Below are 20,831 nucleotides of genomic sequence, written 5' to 3'. Positions count from 1 at the left end.
TCAAAAATGGTCAATTCAGGAGCAAGAAAGAAAAACCGTTTTTGTCAGATCAAATTAAAATGTTCAGATCTCAAACTTTGTTAAATAAACTATACCAATATTCCTTTGAAAAAAAAAGTTTTAACGATTATCTTTTTTTAACAAAGGGTAACGCTAATTTCAGTTCCGACCAAAAAATTGTTTTTGAAATATGAACAACTTTGTAGAATTTTTTTTTATATAAAATCACAAATGAAGGCATAAGTTCCATTTTTCCACCTAAACACCAATCCGTCCCACTGCGCACTATTTACGCTTATATGCTGATACCTATATTTGATGAAGTCTTTGGAAGACCAAGAACATCTGCACAAATCAATCAACACTCTGTTTAGCCATATAAATGGTTAAGAGCCTATGCCATTTTTGAAGAATACATCAATATACAACTACTTAAGCTTATCGGACCTAAATTAATACTTAAACATACAAATGGTGAACAAATCTGCGTCATATCAAAAATTAACAGAAATTTACTTATAACACCAGTGGATTGAAGGTATTTATTCCAGGAAGTTTTGGTTGAACTAGAATACCTGTTGTACCCACTTAGTTAACAAAACGGGGATCTTGACGAAACAAAATATAGCAGTCTGCAAAGGTCGAGAGTTGTGAGGTATTCTTCTACAAAGAAATGATTAATAGATCTCCATTCATTGTTCTAGACCCATATCCCCGAAATCTAAGAAAAGGTTTGAAGTCATGACGGGCACATATTTTGACCTAATTGAGCATAAAGCCCCCTATCTAGTTCGTAAATTGAGGTTACAGTGTACTTGTAAATTAATATAGGTCAGATTATTATCTACGACATCAAAATTATAGATTTCTATGAACCTGTAAAAGATAGGTTTTTTCTTTAGTTTTCTTTTCGGATATGTTCAACATGAGAACCAATTTCAAACCTATTGAATTTGGTTCAATAACTTTCAGTGTAACAATTGTAACTTCTTTAGGCAAACCTATCGATATTGGAAAAATCAACCTGGCCACCCTGGATGCAAAGTAGCTGATCCAGCACAAAGCCCAATGATTCCATCCGGAGGATGATGATTACGCGACGATACTTCTCCGGGTCAAGGAAAATCCATTCGGATTTCCTTCGCATTGCCGTAAGATTTGTCCGAACGGACAAATTGATATAAGCCCTGAGAGAGTGAGCTGGATCCTGGTGAAAATTTATACAAATGTGCTAGTGGAGATTCTGTGTCATCATCTTTTGACCGTCGACGACGAGTGCCCAGGACCGGTTGATTGTTTGTGTCAATTTAGAGCAATTCGGCAGACAACATCCCCCTCCCGTAGGTAGCCTACTTTCCGAAATAATCTCCTGACAAATGGTTTCCACTTGTTATTTCCTTGTGCCGTATTTGTCAATTCCTTTCGCACGGCTGTAATCTGTATCGCGGACGGAACATGTCATCAATTTTCCGCTCCAACGCATTGCGAAGCGCCATGCCGTACACGCTGAAATTAAGTTACGCAAAATTGATAACGATTCGCACAAAAAAGAGCTCTTCTAGTGCGTATGATTTTTTCCTCTTTTATGCAAAGCATATGAAACATTAGGAAGGTCCGCAATACTAATCATCCCTGTGCTATGTGAAGAACCCAATTTATTATAACTCTGTTTGAAAGTGTAAAGTTTATCTCTCGTCCCCACCCCCTTGCCAGGTGGTTCATTTACCGTTCCGGAGCCGATGTACAGGTGTGAAATGGATGAAAAATAGGCTTTCGACAGCTACGCGACGTGTTTCACTATTTCGAATTTCAATATGTCAGCTAGCTTTCAGCTCGAATACGACCGGCAACAATGTTAGCGTCGCCGAAAGAAAAGAGCCGTTTTGCGTTGCAGAAATTGGCCTTGGAAGGTTGGTTACTATTGTATCGAGATGGGAAACATCTTAAAGTCTATTCATATTATATACATTATAAATCGCCTATGTTTTGGAATAGGGTGGCTATTTTTGGACCGTTTTGCTTGTCCCGGGATTTGGAACAACCATTAAAGCTTATTTCGGGAATTTCCTGGATTTCTCAAATTTTCAAATAAAATGGTATTTTTGTAGAAATAGAAGTGAAAGTTCAACAATATCATGTTTTTAAAATTGAGGCGCTCAAGCGGAGGGGGCCTTCCTTACCGAGTGCTTAGAGTCCGCGGCTACAAAGCAAAACCATGCTGAAGAAGTCTGGGTTCGATTCCCGCTCAGTCGGTTCTTTTCGTTATGGAAATTTCCTTAACTTCCTTGAGCATAGAATATCATCGTACCTGCCACATGATATACCAATGCGAAAATGGCAACTTTGGCAAAGAAAGCTCTCAGTTAATAACTGTGGAAGAGCTCGGAAGAACACTAAGCTAAAAAGCTTAGTCCAAGCCTCTGTCCAAGTGAGGACGTTATGCCAAGAAAATGAAATAAAGCCCAAACGGAAAAGTATGTAGGTGACATTGTGGTCAGTTTTGAGTAAAGTATACTGAAAAATACTTAGGTTTGGTTGGTTGGTTTGACTTTATTAACGAGATTTTTAGCCCTGGGCTAGTTCATCTCGGGACCAACGGCTTTACTTCCCTTCCGAAGGAAGTCGTCACTATAACTTTTTACGTCATAAGTGACTATATCGGGGATGGGATTCGATCCCAGGTCCTCGGTACTTAGGTTTCCAAGCTTTCCAAAGGTATTTTTCAGTTGAACAGGAAAATAACTTAACATAACATGGATGCCATATATTTTTTAAAAAACGAAAAATAAGTGGAAAAAGTTAAAAGCTAATTTTCTTAAAACTAAGTATATGCCGTTTACATCCCTTTTTACAATCCCCTTATTCTCTGCAATATCCAAAACTTGAAAACAGATAAATGCATTTTGACCATTGAAGGTACCGTAATCCAGGGTAACATTGATCAGTTTTTGGGATATTTCTTAATTTTTTCATTCGAAAATGCAAATGTCTCTAGTTTTATATTTTTAAAACAAATTCTGGCACTCACCGTACGTGACTTTATACTGTATTTTGGTTTAAAAAAGATTTAAGAATGTTTAAATAAATGTTTTTAGTGGTTTTTTGATTTAGCTGATATGGGATAACATTGATCACCCACGGAAACAACGTTCGGTAATATTGAAAATATCGTTGGCTACTTGAATGATGACCCCTGAAGCCGAATCTGAAGACCAAACTCTTACAAGTCATTTATTTTTTGAATTATTTCAAAAATGAAATCACTTTGAACCGCGCAATACGCCTAAAGGTAGGCAATTTCCTATTCTGCATTCTTAGTAGTACTTCGTTAATATTGCTTAATTGAATAAACTTATGAAACATTTAACAACGGAATCGTTTTCGGCGATGCCATTTTAACTAACAATCGCATTTTCCTTGCCTCTACCATTTGCAGAACTTGTGTGAGACAAGAATCTTATGATAAAAATCATTGATTTCAAAAGTTGACAAATTTACACATGAACGAAACGCAATTTTCACAAAAAAACTCAATTTTCATTAGCTCATGAATGTATGAAAGTGAGGCACCATTCATGCTTTGAATACATTTCATAAATTAAAGATGATTCGAACTTTTTACGAGAAGGATCATACCGATCAATGTTACCCCGCTGATCAATGTTGCTCCGGATTACGGTACTCTAATGTTTCAACTTGGGCGCTTCTAGTTGTATTCATAATGGGTCAAAATGTTAAAATCGCGTATATTTTATTCTAAAAATCATTATAATCAAATTGAAAGAAATATTTTCTTAGAATCTGGTTTATATATTGTGTATCGAGAATATGATTTATGAACCTTTCTTTTTCAGATTTCAGTTTTCTCAATAAATGGTATATAGAAAATCGACTTCATATGTAATATAACGTAAATTTACCATGTTGTTCACTGTCAGTGTATTTTTTTTTCTAGTAGCCTTTGCCACAATGCACAGTGATTAATTTCATCGATTTCACGATCAGAATAACTTCAAAACTGTAGGTTCTAGATGTTTGGTGTCTTCGATGAAGCCATTTACACATGTACAAAGTTTCATTTCAAATCCAAATATTTGTTTCAGCCCTTACCACCAAGTTTTAAGGGTCATCTCCTTAACAATAAATATCAATAGACTAAACCTTGTTTCTTAATAATTTTGTTTACCTTTTACATCTTGTCATACTTTTACGATGTTTTCGAAGATCTAAACTCGGGGCTTTACACTGTATATTCTCAAAATGAATGTAAAAGTGAAACGTTATAAACAATGAGGAATTACAAATATGTTTGTCAAAAATTCGTTTTCTCTTCTGAATTATAATCACACAAAAAGGGAAACCTTAAAGCTTAATCCAAAAATATTAAGATTAAGTGATGGCGCAAGTGACTTGAAGGTGAATTTCCTCCAATAAAGTCTTCTTAACTTTGTTATCATCTAACCAAACTTAAAATTTTAATATTTTTCTCTTTGATTTTAAATTTTGTAACACTTCAGAGTTGTTTTTAAACAAAACTAGAAGTTAGAAGTGTTTTTCGTCAATTTGTTTTTCTCATTTTACTAAAAAAATATCAACTTTGTTTTAACACAACTTCATTGAAACTCAACCGATTCCAAATATTTAACATGATTTTGTACTACACTTTTTATATTGAATTTAGGGGAGGGATTATTAGAGTATGTTAAAGTTCAATGATTTTGTAGCTGATTTAGATGGTTTTAAACTTCACATACATTTTATTTAAAAATTGCGTTGACTAATTTATTAAGCAAAAACTGCCCAAAACCATGTTTTTTTCACGAAAAACACCAAAGTTTTGTAATATTTGTAAGTGAAACGATAATACTTAAGCTGAAATAGGTTTCTCTCATCTCTTAAACCTTTTTCATATTCTTAGCAACAATTTTTAATGGAAACTATTACAAAAATATTTTTGCGTTCTTAAAAATATGTGCACTTTTCAACTCGTAGTTATACCAAGAAGGTTTATAAGCTTTGGCTTAAAAGTAAAAACGTTATTTCCGGTAAAAAATAGAAAAATCCGAAAAAAAATGTTTCTATGAAAAAAACCATGCTGTTATGTAGTGTAAAACTATATCTGAATGAAAGGTGTTGTACACACAGCTTCAAAACAGCTTCGAAATCATGTTTTTGGCTTCGAAATAATGTAGAAATATTTCGAATCGGTTGAGTATTTTTGATGTTCTGATCAAACAAATACGATTTTTTTTGATAAAATGGAAAAAGGATGGAGAAAACTACTTTTGTTTACAACATGTTTTGATTTGAGACAAGTTAGACGTTCTACAAACATTTTGAAAAAAAAAAATGAAAAAATAATGCTAAAAGCTATAAAATTGATTAGAAAAGTTATAAAAGTCTAAAGATCATGTTTTATAACATGGAAACTCGCCTTCAAGTCGCTTGCGCCACCTCTAAATGTTAACATTTTTGGCATACATTTTAAGGTTTATATATTATGCGTTTCTAATTCAGGTTTTGAGAAATTTTAAAAATTAAGGCGCATTCTAATGGACATCCTACTTTGAAAGTTTAGCAGGCAGTTTACGCACGGTAATGAGTTTTTTTCTGTTCATCCGTATTATTATCAGAAAAATAATTAAACTTCGGTAACTTCAGAGTTAATCTCTCTGATGCACTTGGATTCTCCCTAAAAGAAAAAGTTATATATGACGGGCTCAAGCGCAAAGGGGTGTATGTGACATTTTCTTCGCTTTTTAAGTTGAGTATACAAAAAGATCTACTGTTTCATAGCTTTTTAATAGTATTTTAAGGTGTTTTTTGCCGTTCAATTGAAAAAAATTCAATAACTCATAGAAAAGTGCCTTGTTTTGCGGATCTCATACTATTTACTTGGAATGAGAAATTGCTGAAGAAACTTCAAAGTCGAATTTCTCAAAACAAGTTTTTTGTCACCTTTTGCTTGTGACCCCCTAATTAAATTGAACCTTCAGAATTCATTGAGAAAAAGTAACAGATTGTGATTTCAGGGTGACAAGCAATGACTTTTCTCGATTAAACAAATGGTTAGGTTAGTAATTCTGGTCGTTATGGATACCTGTTTAAAAAATGGTTCACATCATGTCCAGAGCTTCATATGGTTGAACAGTATAGCGGCTCAAACTTTGCAATTCCACGAGTAATTCCTCCGAAAATTCCATCATAAAAACCTCTTAGAAATTCTCCAAGAAATCCGCCAAAAATTCCACCAAGAGCTCCTCCAGGAATCAAAGATTTCATGAAAGATTTCACCTGGAATTATTCCAGAAAATCCAACAAAAGTTCTTTCAAAAATTATTTCTGGGCTTCCACAATCCCGGAATTGAAGTGTTACTCCAGGAATTGCTTCGAGGATTTCTCTAGGAATTCCTGCAACGATTCCTCCAAGACATTCTCCTAGAGTCTATCACCATGGGACTCCGGGATGCTTGACGGGCTTTTCTCCAAATTATCTTCTCCTTGAAAAATTCCTCCATGCAGTTCTCAAAAACATCTTTCTCCAGGCAATCATCTAAGCATTCTTCCAGAATGTTCTCCGAAAATTTACTATAATTTTCTCCAGGAATTCGTTCTGGGATATGCCTTCAGGTATTCTTCCATAAAATCCTACAGAGTTCCGTCGGGGGTTCGTCTAAGGATTTCACCTGGGATCCCCAAAAACATTGCGCCACAAATAATGATAACGTTCCCTCCTGCAATCGTTCCAGAAATGCTTGCATCAATTCTCAAAAAGATTTCTCCAAGTAAATCTTGCAGATAAGTATCTCTAGATATTCATCCTATAATTTATCCAGAAAAATCTCGAACGATTACCCCAAACTAAGCTCTATGTATTCTACCAGAGACACCTCCAGGCGTTCCATCAGAATTTTTTCCAATGATTCTGTTTTCTAACATTTCTATGTTACGAACTATTTCTGTCAAGATCCTCCCGAGTTTGTTCAAGAATTTCTTTTCCTAGTATGCCTCCAAAAACTCCTTCCAAAAATTCAACCAGGTTTTCGATTAGGTTCTAAGGTTTTCTCACGGGATCCCTCATTAAGGCGAAGTAGCCCGTCATTCGTTTTGGCAGCAATGATGACTTTGCAGCGTGCAATTTCAAAGTGGGAAAACTCATTCTTGATAGTTTATATTGACTTTAAAAAGTATCACTGTACGCGCCAACATACATAAAGTATGCTGATACTTTTACAGCTGTGTCAGTGCAAAACCAACTGATTTTCTTTGATTTGAAATCGTGAGATGAATGAGCAACAATCATCAACGGCGCGTACAAAATTAAATGACGGCGTACTTCGCCTTAACTTCCTCCAGTTTCCGCTGAAAGTATATTGCTTTTCCAAGAATTCCTCCAAAAAATTGTCCAGGGATTCCTCAAGCGATTCTGCAACGAATTGCTCCAAAAAAATTGTCAAATTTTCCTTCAAGAATTTCTCCAAAAATTTCTCCAGAAACTCCTATGTCCAGGAAATATAAAGGGAATCTCGCGTTACTTTTCAAAAGGTCCTATTTGAAATTGAGAGATTCACACCTCTCTCATTCTCTGTCGATTATAGCCATGAAATGCTAAAGCTTTTGGGAAAATTTTCACTATGGATCCAAAGACAATATCCTTGGCTAGCGTTTCATACTAAAACGTAACATAAGAAGTTAATATGGTTCCATGCTTTTTTTCTGGCTTGATTTTCTACAAGCATTTTTGGCATACTCTAAAGGTAAAAGGAAAGGAGATCACATAAAAGCAACAAATGGTATGGCGTCAGAAATATTAAAAATCACCTCTGGAGGATCCTGCAAAAAAAAATGTGGTAGGGTCCTAAAATTTTTGATAAAGTCTTGTTTTAATTGAATAACACGACAGAGCGTGTTCTTGCTACTACTTAGGCAAATTTTCCCACTTCAATAACGGCCACATCATATTTAAACATTAATTTAAAAAAGGTCTTTATTTGAACCTTGACGCTTTTGATCATGTTTGACGTTCACTTTGTCGACAAAAACGCCACAATGGCTCAACTTTTGAACACTGGGGCTGTTCCTATCTGGCATTTCGGAGCGGACACGGAAAACAAAATACATCCAAAATTTTAGTTTAAGCCAACATACCAACAAAATCCCAAAAATCAAACGTAAAAATTGTGACAGTAAACAAACGAAAAACATGCGTTTGAGCATGAGCATGAGCATGATTGACCGCCCGCAGATGTTACTCCGTTATTGCAAGAACAGCTGTACTTACACAGGGAACCAACAGACACTATTCGGGATCAGTAGCATCCTCAATGTGTAAGTACTGGTGCTCTCATCATTATAACAAACAATAACGGCGCCGGCTGCGTCCGAATGCAGGTCAATTTAGGGATGGGAGGGAAATGTTGACGTGTTACTTGCTTTACGGAAGCAGAGGAGTCCTCTGCCCTTCCACAAGAAGACACTGGGAGTTTGGATACGGGAAAGGTTTGGGTATAGGATTCGTTTTGGTAAACGATAAATATGTAATTTGAAATCAATGCGCCTAACCGGATTCGCGATATTACTCGATAAAAGCATTGAACGCCGAACAAGTGTTCGTCGCTCGCCCCACAGGAGCAAGCGACAAGATCAAAGGATCAAACACTACTAACGCGATCAGCGATACTATTCCACCGTGGTTCGCGAACGACGCGCGACATGTTTGATCCTGCCCTTGTCGCTCGCTCCCATAGGAGCAAGCAACCAGGTCGAAGGATTAAACAATACTCTAAACAAACGAAAAACATGCGTTTGGTACTAAAATTGGGACAGGGCTTTAAAATAAAGACAATTTACACCGTCTTCAGCACATAGGCTGCACAGACTGAACGATCACTAACATTAGGCAACGGACAACACGAAACACCCAGCAGTCCAGTGATGAATTTTTCGTTCGACGAAAAGTTTTCACCGACTGGAGCGGGAATCGAACCCACACTTCGTGGCACCATACGCTCAGACGACTGACGCCGCTAACCGCAAGGCCACGAAGCCCACAGGCTTTAGGACATTATTGTTTGAACATTTGAAACTTTTTATACAATTCCTTATTGAATCTCTTGATAAATTCGATATTATTTCCTTGATGAACTTCTGGAAAATTCCGCACAAAAACTTCTGAAATACAACGAAATGAACTCATGGTTAAACATAATAACGTAAGGTGAATTGATCGCCTTGTATCACAAAAACCTCCATCGTGAAAAATCTCGCAGCTCATCTTTCATAGTACCTTCTGACGCACACCATTCTAGTCGTACAGACAGCTGCAGGCCCTCGCTTTTTTCCATTCACTAGACAAAATCGGTATCCATATGAAACCCTTTGACGAGAAAAAATCCCCGGCAAGCAGGCGTTTCGTCATAAATATCTAAGCGAGCAAGAAAAAAAAAAGAAACGCAAGAAGCTTTTCTGGGTGACATTCCATGGGAACTACGATGGGATACCATGATGGAAATTTGTAGCGGCAAATGTAAAGATTCCACCCGTCAGTGACCCACATCTAATACGATTGAGCTTCCCTCCGCCGAAGGTATGTTTTTCGATGATGTCAACCGAGTCCTAGAGACTGAAGGGTAAGAAATCTCAATGAATATTTCATGGCCGAGCACGACGCGAACGTGTGTACATCTTTATGCTAATGGGGGTCTGTGTGGCTTCATCGGGATGGATTCGATGCGTGCGATGTTGTGAATAAATCCTCATGATTGATCGGGGTCCACACTGTGATCGACATGTGTCGTCTGGTAAAGAGCCGTTAAAGCGAAAGGGCGATGGGCATGAGGATAAATATGATTAATGATTCAACCCGGGGTAGACGGAGGTTAGTTGAAAGGAAGCTCATTTTTTATCGATTGGATTCTGTCGTTTAAGGAAATTGATCCCATTGCTTTGGACGAGATTTTTTTTGGTACATATGGAATGAAGAATGATGTCGTACATTTGTCAACCGCTATTGGAAGGCAACAGTTAATCGATTTATTTCAATTGATCGATAACATTGGCTGTCATGTTGCATCAGCAATCAAAACGTAACTCGAATTAAGATACGCGCTATCTTTTCCTACACTAAGAAATACTTGACGATAAGAGCAATCACAACCGATAGCGAAAGCTGAATTGCAGCTGCCGATGAAGCTCTCAACACAATGGAATCGTAAGGTCCCAACGTCACTTTGCTGATTTCAACCACGTCTCTGCAATGTCAAATTAGAAAAATGAATACTCTCTTCAATTTGTAGTCATCTGTAACTCACCCGGCTTTCAGGGTCGAGTTCGACTGTGCTACTTGAACGGTCATCTTCTCCGGTAGATTCACGAAATCGCCCAGATCGACATCGTACTGCTTATCCGCCATGTTGAGCACCGTCAAGAACGAGTCCCTGCCCTGAAGTTCCCTCAGCAAAGCGTAGACATGGGTCCCAACAGTTCGGTGCAAGAAGTCACCATTCTGCATGGTTTCATGTCGTCGCAAACTGGTCAAAGCTCTGAAGTGGTGGAAGTTGCTCTTCTCAGCGTTTTGTTGCAAATCCACGTTCAAGCTGGCGTAATTCGGATGGACCTTCAACCATGTGGTAGCGTTGGTACTGAATCCTGCGCTAGTTGTTCCATCCCACTGCATGGGGGTACGGTTTGGATCACGGCCGTCGTAGGTTTGGGCTTCCTTGTAGTCCAGCATACCGATTTCCTCGCCCTGTAAAAGCATAATTATGAGATTTCGTTTTGAGTTCCAGGTCATTTGGCTGAATGCCGTTTGGTCAAAATAGAAAATAATAGTGAACTACAGTTAGCATGCATTTGTAATGAATTTAAATAATGACGAACAATGCTTTTCTCTTGAACGATCAGACTATGATCAAAAGAAGGGAAAATTTCTTATGAACATTCAAGCAAGTACAATGCAAATAATCGTTATATCAGTAAAACTACAAATACATGCCGAAGGTTAAATTCTCAATTGATGAGCAAGCTATATTTCTGCCGATAGTAATTAAACCCGTCTAACGCGAAATAATGATTAAAAGAAGGAAACATTTATGATGAGGAAGGATTGCCGTTGATAGCCCAGAGATGAATTAACCATCAGCTTAGAGTCTAGACGCGATATGTGGAGTTCATAGTCCTGGTCGATTTGGAGCACTTATTTAGGGACAAACCTGACGTCCTATCACATAATAAAAATCAACAAAATTGTAAAATCATTAGCAGATCAGTTACTGGGCTACACTTATAAATCCTTCATATCAGCGTTGGAGCATTTTGATTTTTTTGTTCGTAATTCGGCCAAACGACCCGTTCGGTCAGATGGCATTTGGCCAAACGGTATTCGGTCAAATGGCTGGATACCTCGTTTAGTGCGTGTTGCACTCTTAGAAAAAAGAATTTGTAAAACAGAAAAAAGAATGAGTATTCATGTTTATTGGACCCCTTAGGATATTAAACAGTGATAATCTTGACGTGATTTTTTTATATGAATCGTTAACAAATTGCAGCCAATATGTGCAATGAGCTTCGACTCCGTTATCATGTAGCCCACAGACGCTCAGACGGTTTGACCAACATTAACTCCGCTCTCAGGTTGATGCATATATTGGTGCCATGTTTGACGGTGCGTAATGCTACTTTACGAACCAATTGGACAGTTTGTGAAACCGATTTGACGGTTGGTGAATCGGTCGGCCAAAATCAAACGAGTTTGATTTTCTTCAAATTACCGGTGGGCGGAGCCAAATATTTGACGAACTGATCGTACTGTCTGTAGGTAGGTTGCACCAACATCGACGTCAATATGTCATATTGAAGCTTCGACGTCCCATGAACTGCCGATTCACATGGGTTTCAAGTCAAAGTTAAATGTATGCTCTTGAGTTGTTTCTTTATAATCTACTGACGTTTTATCACAAACTTCAATCTATGTCTGTTACAAATACACCAGCAGTTCTATCAGTGATTCCATCAATAGTTCAATACGGAATTCCTCCAGGGATTGTACACGGGTAGAAATCAGAATCCAAAAACAAGATTATGACTCATGATATCATGATTCCAGCGTGTTTTCGTCTTATGAAAATACACCATGATTTGGACTCATGATATCATGAGTCAGATTGCCGTAACGCAACACACGCGTTAGGTTTATGTAGCTGATTGCTCGGAATCATGATTCAAATGGCAAAAATGCTGAGTCGCGCATCCGTTTATGATCGACAAAATAAAAAAAAGTTGAAAATAGCGTACATTGAGATTCGAGCCAAGAACCTTCCGATTTTGAGCCACGTATTCTACCACTCAACCACTTCGTCATCTTGAATTAAGTGTGATCGATACGAATGAGATGAAGCAAAGTGCGGCGCTTAGTGTTTTCACACTGGATGATTCGCTTATGAGGAATCATGATTATGACTCCAGGATCCATGATTTGTGATCCTGATATTATGACCTAACCAATTTATGAATTTCATGATTTGTAAATCATGGTGTGGGGATCAGATTTTTATCCGTGTACCAGGAGTTTTTTCAAGAAATCAATCATAAATTTCATCAATTCATCCAGGGAGGCATTCCTTTAAAAAAAAAACTTCCAGGGATGTATGTGAGTTTCTATCAGAAGTTATTGTATGGAAAAAGAAATTCCATCAGAGATTCCACCACGAACTACATCGAACAGGCTTGGGAACTGTGACCACTATTTACCACAGTTCATCGATTCTGGCAGTCAACCAAAACACAAAGCAGCAGCAGCATCAATACCATCAGGCGTTGCGCTGCCAACGGTTCACACACTGCTTTTTTATCTCTCCACTATGACCGTTTTCGGGCAGCCATCTCGAGGTGAATGATTGAAAAAAAAATGTTAAATAAATCAGTCGCCAATATTTCGCTTGTGTTTTCAACTAATTGAAATCTATTAGCGCTAATCGCAAGAGCACAATAATTCCGTTGCGATACATATAAACAAGTTCAATTTCATGCTGCTTTAATCGAGCAAAAATGCAAAACCCCGAAAACCGGAAAAATCGTGTTACCACTGTGCTCGAGTCATTTCGCATTCGGGTTTAAAAAAAAATGTTGGGAAGAAGAAGATTACAGTTTTGAAGAGCCGTGACCAAGATTATTATAATGAAATTCGTCAGCTGTCACTTGGCATTTCAAAATGGCGGAATGGGAAATCTGACACATTGGGCTACCTCCCTTCTAGATACCTTGGCCGTGACATTTTTTTTTTCAACGGTCATGGTTTGCTTTGGATTTTGATGGTCGTGTAGAAATTTCGAGGTTGCTATGTATATTGCTACAGTACATTTCCCATCCATGACATCGAAATTTCCTTCAGGAATTCCACCGGAAATTGCTGTATGGATTCCATCGCAAGTTAACCGAGGGATTCCATCAAAAGTTCCTTTATGGATTCCATCGAAAGTTTATATAGGGATTCCATCATGAGTTCCTCTGGAGACTGCATCACATTTTCTTCTAGGGATACTATCAGGAGTTCCTTCAAGGACTCCTGGAACTCCTCTAGGAATTCCATCATGAGTTCCTCTAGTAATTCTATGAGAAGTTTCTCAAGGGATTCCACCAGGAGTTCCTTTGAAGATTCCACCTGGAATTCCTCCATGGATTCTAGCAGGAGTTCCTCTAGGGATTCCATCAAGAGTTCTTATAGGGATTCTATCAGGCGTATCTTTAGAACTCCTATAATTGACCTTGTGGGGAATTCATCTAGAGTTCCTTGAATTCCTCAAAAGATTCTATAAGGAGTTCCTCTTGAGATTATATCAGGATTTCCTCGAGGAATTCTATCAGGATTTCTTCTAGGCATATCATAAGGAATTCCTCTAGGGATTCCATCAGGAATCTTTTCAGGAATTCTTCTAGGGATATCATCAGTAGTTCCTCCAGAGATTCCATCAAGTGTTCCATGGTATTCGACAATATTTTTTATCACGATCGAACTGATGCACTGTCGTCTCCAAAAGTCGAATAAAGAATGAGCGAACTCAGCTTGCTGCTTTAAACACGAGATCGTCAACGCGAAGCTTTCAACCAAATTTTCGTTACTCAATCAATTTGTTTAATTTGCTTATTTAATTACATATATTTATTATATTGTTCATACTGCTTCTTCCCCATTACTACAAGTTCCTTCAGAGATTTCATCTGGCATTCCTCCAGAGATTATATCAGGAATTCCCTCGAAGATTACAGCAGGAGTACCTCGAAGAATTCCATCAGAATCATTTCTAGAGGCATCATAAGAAGTTGCTCTAAAGATTCTATCAGGAATTCTCCCAGCGATTTCATCAGAAGTTCCTAAAAGGATTGCATCAGGAACTCTTGTAGGAAACTCATCAGAAGTTCCTCCAATGATTTCACCAGGAGTTTTTTCAAGAATATCTTTAAGAATTCCCCCAAGGATTCCATCTGGAGTTCCTATAAGGATTCTATCAGGAGTAGCGGAATTTGGGGCAAGTGTGCCACCTTAAGCAAATTGTTCTCTAACTTTGCCTAAAGCTTATGAAATCCACAAATTTAGCTTGATGATGTTAGTTTCACATCTTTTAATAACCACTGTGCCATTTAAAAAGAAAATAATTTCAAAAAGTATTAGTTTTGGAGCTTCTCAAATATCATCCAAAATAACCTATTTTTCGACACTATGGGGCAAGTGTGCCACCCATATGGGGCAAGACGGCCACCTAATGAACATCGCATGTAATTCTACGTGTAATGAAATTTTCTTTATTTCCTAATAATATTACTCACAAAGCAGACGCTAATCGATAGTTAAAAAAATGATTTTAAGTTTACCGTAATAAGGGGATGCTTTATATCAAGGTTCAAAACATGCGTAACTCCCTATTACTCAATTCGAATAACTAAAATGGTTATTTTTGTCCCCATTCAATACAATATATGTATTACCCTTATATTACGGCGAAGATGTATAATATTAAACTAGATCAGCACTAAAAAAACGGTAAAATAATGATGTAGTTAATAAAAACGGTACTTGATAAGCCGGAAAACATGTTATTATTGAATATTTTGAGAAAAAATAACTTTGGGGGGCAAAAATGTCAGTTATTTCCCTACTATACTCCAGAAACTACTACTGGTGCTTCATTTTGATTCATTATTATGATTTGGATGATGATATTTAAAATTTATAAATTTTACTCCAACAATTTTTGTTTACCAAATAGGTGGCACACTTGCCCCAATAAGTATACATTTCAACTAAACTGGATTTCGTATGTTAAACTAAATACTTGTTTCGTTCAAATGCCACAATTACTTACAAATTTGAATAGTTTCACGATGTACAGTACGTTAGAAAAATCGATTAATAATTTACCTTTCACCATGCTATTTAGAAACAACGAAATCTTATAAAAATCCACTCAAATTTGTTTGCCTTTGCACAAGTCGATGTAAATACGTGAAAAATAGAGCAATTTTCATCATATTTTGATCATTGTATTGTGAACTATAAGGGAACATATTGTTAAGCTCAAAGAGAAAATATATATTGTAGTTTTTACAAAAAGCAGGGGTGGCACACTTGCCCCTATGGCACACTTGCCCCAAAGTCCGCTACCTCTGGAGTTCTTTTCAGGATTTTCCTTCCTCCTTCCAAAAAAAATTGCTTCAGAGATTTCACCTGTACTTCCTCTAGAGGTTCCGTCAGGAGATCCTTCAGAGATTATATCAGGAGTTCCTCGAGCAATACTATCAAGTTTTCTTCCAGGCATATCATAAGGAATTCCTCCAGGGATTTCATCAGCGATTCCTATGAGGATCCTTCCAGGGATTGAGGCAGGAGTCCTTCTAGGGATTTTATAAGTAGCTCATCCAATGATTTCATCAGGAGTTCCTTCAAGAATATCAAAAGTTCCTGTAGAATTTTTTTAAGAAGATCCTTCAGAGATTCTACCTGAAATTTTTACAAGAATTCTGTCAAGAGTTTCTTCAGAGATTCCACCGAAAATTCCTCCAGAGATTACATAAAGAGTTCCTCCAAGGATTACAATAGATTGCATTAGCAGATAATACAGGAATTCCATCAGAAGTCTTTCCATGGATTCCTTTAGAAATACTTGTTAGATTTTATTATAACACCTTCTGTGATTCTCTCAGATGCTCTTTCATTCTATCAGGAATTCTTCTGAAAAATCCTTCAGTTATTCCTCTAGGTTTATTCTGGGTTCCACCAGGATATGATTCCTCCCGAAATTAATTAAGGGATACTACCAGAACTTTCTTCTAGAGATTTTTCTAGGGAATTTTTCAAAGGAATTCTCCCGGTTTCAATCAATGCCTTCCGAAACTCTTCAAGGAATTAATATATTATCAGGAATTCCTCCTGGCATTTTACCAGAAATTTCTTACAATGATTTTATTATCTGAATTAGTCAAGACATTCGTTCAGAAATTTCTATAGGAATTTTGTTGTGAAATATCTCCAGGAATTTTTGGGAATTTTCAGGAATTCTTCCAGCATTTTTTCCAAAAAAAATATTTAATAATAATATCACGGGTAATTTGGGAATCCACCAGTATTCCTACAGTGCCTCCTTGGATTCAAAAAACGAATTCCTTCAGGGATTCCTCTGAGAATTTCTTCAGTAATTCCACCAGGAATCTCTCCACCAATATTTCCTCGATATAAATGACCAGAAATTACGCGAAGGTTTGAAATGTAAATTTTTCCCATCTCTCTCTAGGGTATTCCATGAGGAAGGCATCTACAAAATCCTAAAAGATTATTTTTCCAGGAACTCCCACTGATATTTACTCTGGGCCGATTTCTTTAACTTCGCTTAAGCCGTAAACCACGTTTACCCAATGAGTAATACCCATATGATTAAACTAGGTTTAAGGCCTAAGCGGTGGTGAAGAAATTGACCCTCAGAGGGTTAAACAAAGCATTTCTCTGAATGTATCCTGGTTGAACCCCCCCTAAGTATTTTTTGGACATTTCATGCAACAATTTATTGTGAAATCTTTGGAGGAATCATCGAAGAAGTCAGTGAAGAAATTCCCAGAGCATTCCCTGTAGAAATTTCTTAATATATCTCTTGAAAAACTTTTCAAGCAATCTATGAAGTAGTTCATTGGAAAAAATCTTTCAATATATACTGGAAGAAATTGATGGATACATTCCTTTAGGAATCCTTAGAGAAATTTCTGGTAGATTTTAAAGTTTTTTTTTTTCAAAAATTCCTGCTCGAATTCCTTGTAGGGCCCCTTCAGGGATACAAAGAATTTTTAAAGGAAACACTGGAAGAATTTATAAAATAATTTATAGAAGATTCCCTAGAAGAACCTCCTGAGAACAACCAGGGGAACCTCTCAGAAATTGCATGTGAAATCTCTAAAGGAATTCCTGGTGGAAACTCGTTTAGCAAGTTTTTTTTAATTCTTTTGCAGTATTTCTTCCTGCCTTCCTGGAGGAATTCCTTGATGAATCCTAGGAGAAATTCTGGGTAGAATCACTCTAAGAGTAGCTGGACTAATTCTCTACATGTATTTCTGTAGAAAGAATCGTGCTAAAATCGTGTAGGGATCACTGCAAAAATGTTTGGATTGATCGCTGATGGTTTTTTTTGGAGGTATTCCTAGGGAAATCACTAGAAGAATCAGTAGGAGATTTTTGATAGGAGCAATACCTAGTGGAATTTCTGATAAAATTCCTGTAAATATTAATTTTTGGGAGGGATTCGTTGAGCAATCTCTTAATAGATTGTAGAATTTATAGAGGAATTCCTGTTGTCGAAGAAAAAGGATCCGAATAGAATCTTTTTAAAATTTTCTGAAATTTTCCTCAATAAATCTTTGAAGGGATTTTTTAGTGAAATTCTTGAAACAAGCAATAGATGAATTACTGACGGAATCACTTGGGATGTTTTTGGCTAAATTTCTGGCGGACTCGGTAGAAAATTTACAAGAAACGATCGCTAAAGAAATTCCTTTTGGAAATTCTGAAGCAACTCCTGATGGAATTTAGGGAGGAAATCTAGGAGTAAGCCCTGAAAAAAGTCTTGGTGAATTCTTTGGGGAATTTCTGGTCATGAATTTCTTGAGAAGTATCAGAAAGAATTCGTGATGTGATTTCTGAATAATGATAGAATCGTCGGAACTAATTCCTGAAGGAATCTTTGAATAAATTGTTATAGCAATCTCTTGAGGAATTCTTGAAGGCAGCCTTGGAGTAAGCTCTGACAAATTACTGAAGTTATTACTTGAGGATTTTTTTTGGATCGACCTTTGAGGAACCAGTGGGAGAAATCCTGAATAATTTTTAGAGGAACCTTTGAAGGAATCTCTGGAAGAATGCTACCTGAAGGTATGTCTGGAGGATTTTCCTAGGAGGAATTTCTGGTTGAATCTGTGGATAAACTTCTAGAGGAAATGGACTTTTTGCCGCAAAGAACATAGACAGTCAGTAAAAATGTTGCATGAACATAAATCGGTTTGACTAACTTGGGGAGCGGAGTCAATGTTGGTCAAACCGTCTGAGCGTCCGTGGGCTGCATTACACATGACTATCTTGAACTCTTGTTTCCATCTAAATAATTACTGATACGGTCGATTTGAGGACGGTCTTCGAAAGAGTTGTAGCAGATATATGTATCAAACAATATCAGCGTAGTACTAATTCTCGAGGACGCATGGAAAACACTATGCCGGATTGGATAAAATGCTTGCGTATCCCATAGAAATTCTTGTGTAAACTATGTAGGGCTTAAGTAGTTCCAGTTTTATTCAAATAAGTTCGAATTTTGGCACTCAGAATCAAATAAGCAATGTGGAGCAAAAACGTTATTTTGAACCACCCTACTGACCATTTTGCATGCTGTTCCAATATGGCTAGCTGTCGTAGTATCAAAAATAGGGCTCTTAAAAGGATTCTAAATAACACTTAGATGATGATTCGGAAGCTGCCCCCCTGGTATGGAACTAATAAATTACGTATAATAGTCAATTGAATATGAATATGTTCAATACAAATGCATTTCAAAAGCTACTCACATAGTAAGTGATGCTAGTCCCTGGCAAAGTATGCAACAACGTCATCATTTGCTCCACCCGGTTCTCGCCAACCCTGGAAGCGAACCGTTCATGGTCATGAGAACCACTGACCCAGCTCGGTGTGTGTCTCGCAGGCATATGGTTCATCCACCAATCAATCGATTGCTTCAATCCAACTGCATTCTGAATATCCTTGAAGTCGTAAATCAGCTGGAAGTTGAACGGCATATGCGCTCCTTGCCGGGTACGATTCGCATTCTCGTAATACAGCATCGTACCTTCGATGCTGGAATACGCTTCCGTCATCAGAATGATGGTTCGCCCATTTTCCTTCGAGTAAGCATCCATCAAGTCACGCCAATCGTACACAACCTTATACACGTCCTCGACATCTTTTGTGTAGATGTGATCCAGAGAATCGTACTTTCCGGGATCACTCCAGCCTGATGGAGGTTCATCCCGAAGTTCTGGATCTTCGAACATGTGGTTGATAGCATCCAGCCGGAATCCGTCAACGCCTCGATCCAACCAGAAGAATAACATCTTTGTCATCTCTTCCAGAACCGCTGGATTACGATAGTTCAAATCCGGTTGCTTATCCGTAAACTGATGCAAATAGAACTCCTGGCGTCCTTCATGATACGTCCACGCCGGTCCACCAAAAACCGATATCCAATTGTTTGGAGGATCGAGTTTACCCGTTTCAGCATTTTGTCTACCGGGATGCCAAACGTAGAAATCCTTGTACGTTTCGTTTCTTTCCGCTGATTTCACGAACCAATCGTGCTCGTCACTCGAATGATTCGGAATGAAATCCAACATCAGCTTGATTCCATTTTTATGCGCTTCCTGCACCAGCTCATCGAAGCTCTCCAACGTTCCGTACTCGGGTTGAATGTCGTAAAAATCGGACACGTCATAACCAAAATCCCTCAGTGGCGATTTGAACGGTGGACTCAACCAGGTAGCATCGATTCCAATATCGGCCAAGTAACTCATTTTCGAGGTGATTCCCGCAAGATCACCAATCCCGTCGCCATCACTGTCCTTGAAGGAGCGTGGATAGATCTGATAGAAGGTTGCATGTTGATACCAATCCTTTCTGCTCCGGTTCCCGTATGTCGAAACTGCTTGCAAAGACCGCTAGGGTCACCAAGAGCCCGGCACTACACAGCCGCATCTCGTCAGCCGAACTGTTCGGAGACAACTGATCAGTGTGTGGGATTCTCTAGGTATTTGTCGAAGTTATCTCGCGGTATGAATTACTGTCGATAAGACACGATTCGACTCATTAGTGGAACGAGGATTGGGATGAGGCAGTGTCAAGTGATGGCCATAAATATACCATTTCGATAACCAATTGCTGTCAATCAATTACGCAGTATAAGATTAGAATAATTGCGAATTACATAGCGTCACAAATATAGCATTTTTGCGTGTCTCAAGAATAAAATGAATGCATGTTGCATGAAACAGTGGTTTTATTGATGTTTACATGAGATATTAAATATGATTTATCAATATTTTAAATTATTTTTATTATTATATTTATTAAAGAGACTTTCAGCTCAGATCGTGGCTGGTTCGTCTCAAATATTTTAAATGATCTAGTACATCGAACATGCAAAATAGAATATAAAAAAAATAAAATCAAAACGAGCGGTGCGCTAATGGTAAAAACGGTTTTTCTAACAAAATTCAAGATGGCGGCCAAATTCAAAATGGCCACCAAATTTAATTCA

The 20,831-nt window shown here is 37.6% G+C and overlaps 1 protein-coding gene and 1 pseudogene across 2 annotated transcripts in view; one reads left to right on the top strand and one right to left on the bottom strand.

The window, feature by feature from the left end:
* The window catches only part of LOC5573499 (calcium/calmodulin-dependent 3',5'-cyclic nucleotide phosphodiesterase 1), a 437,832-nt gene that overhangs the window by 59,575 nt on the left and 357,426 nt on the right, over window positions 1–20,831 (top strand).
* On the bottom strand, window positions 10,019–20,316 carry LOC5573501 (annotated as a pseudogene). Its single transcript, XR_002500663.1, has 3 exons — window positions 19,090–20,316; window positions 10,311–10,747; window positions 10,019–10,250 (listed from the first exon to the last, which is right to left on the bottom strand). The product of XR_002500663.1 is annotated as a maltase 1 (transcript).

This window comes from Aedes aegypti, chromosome 2, assembly GCF_002204515.2.
Source record: "Aedes aegypti strain LVP_AGWG chromosome 2, AaegL5.0 Primary Assembly, whole genome shotgun sequence".
Taxonomy (NCBI): Eukaryota; Metazoa; Arthropoda; class Insecta; order Diptera; family Culicidae; genus Aedes; species Aedes aegypti.
Note: the sequence above shows the minus strand (reverse complement) of the source record. Positions and strands in the feature narration are given on the sequence as shown.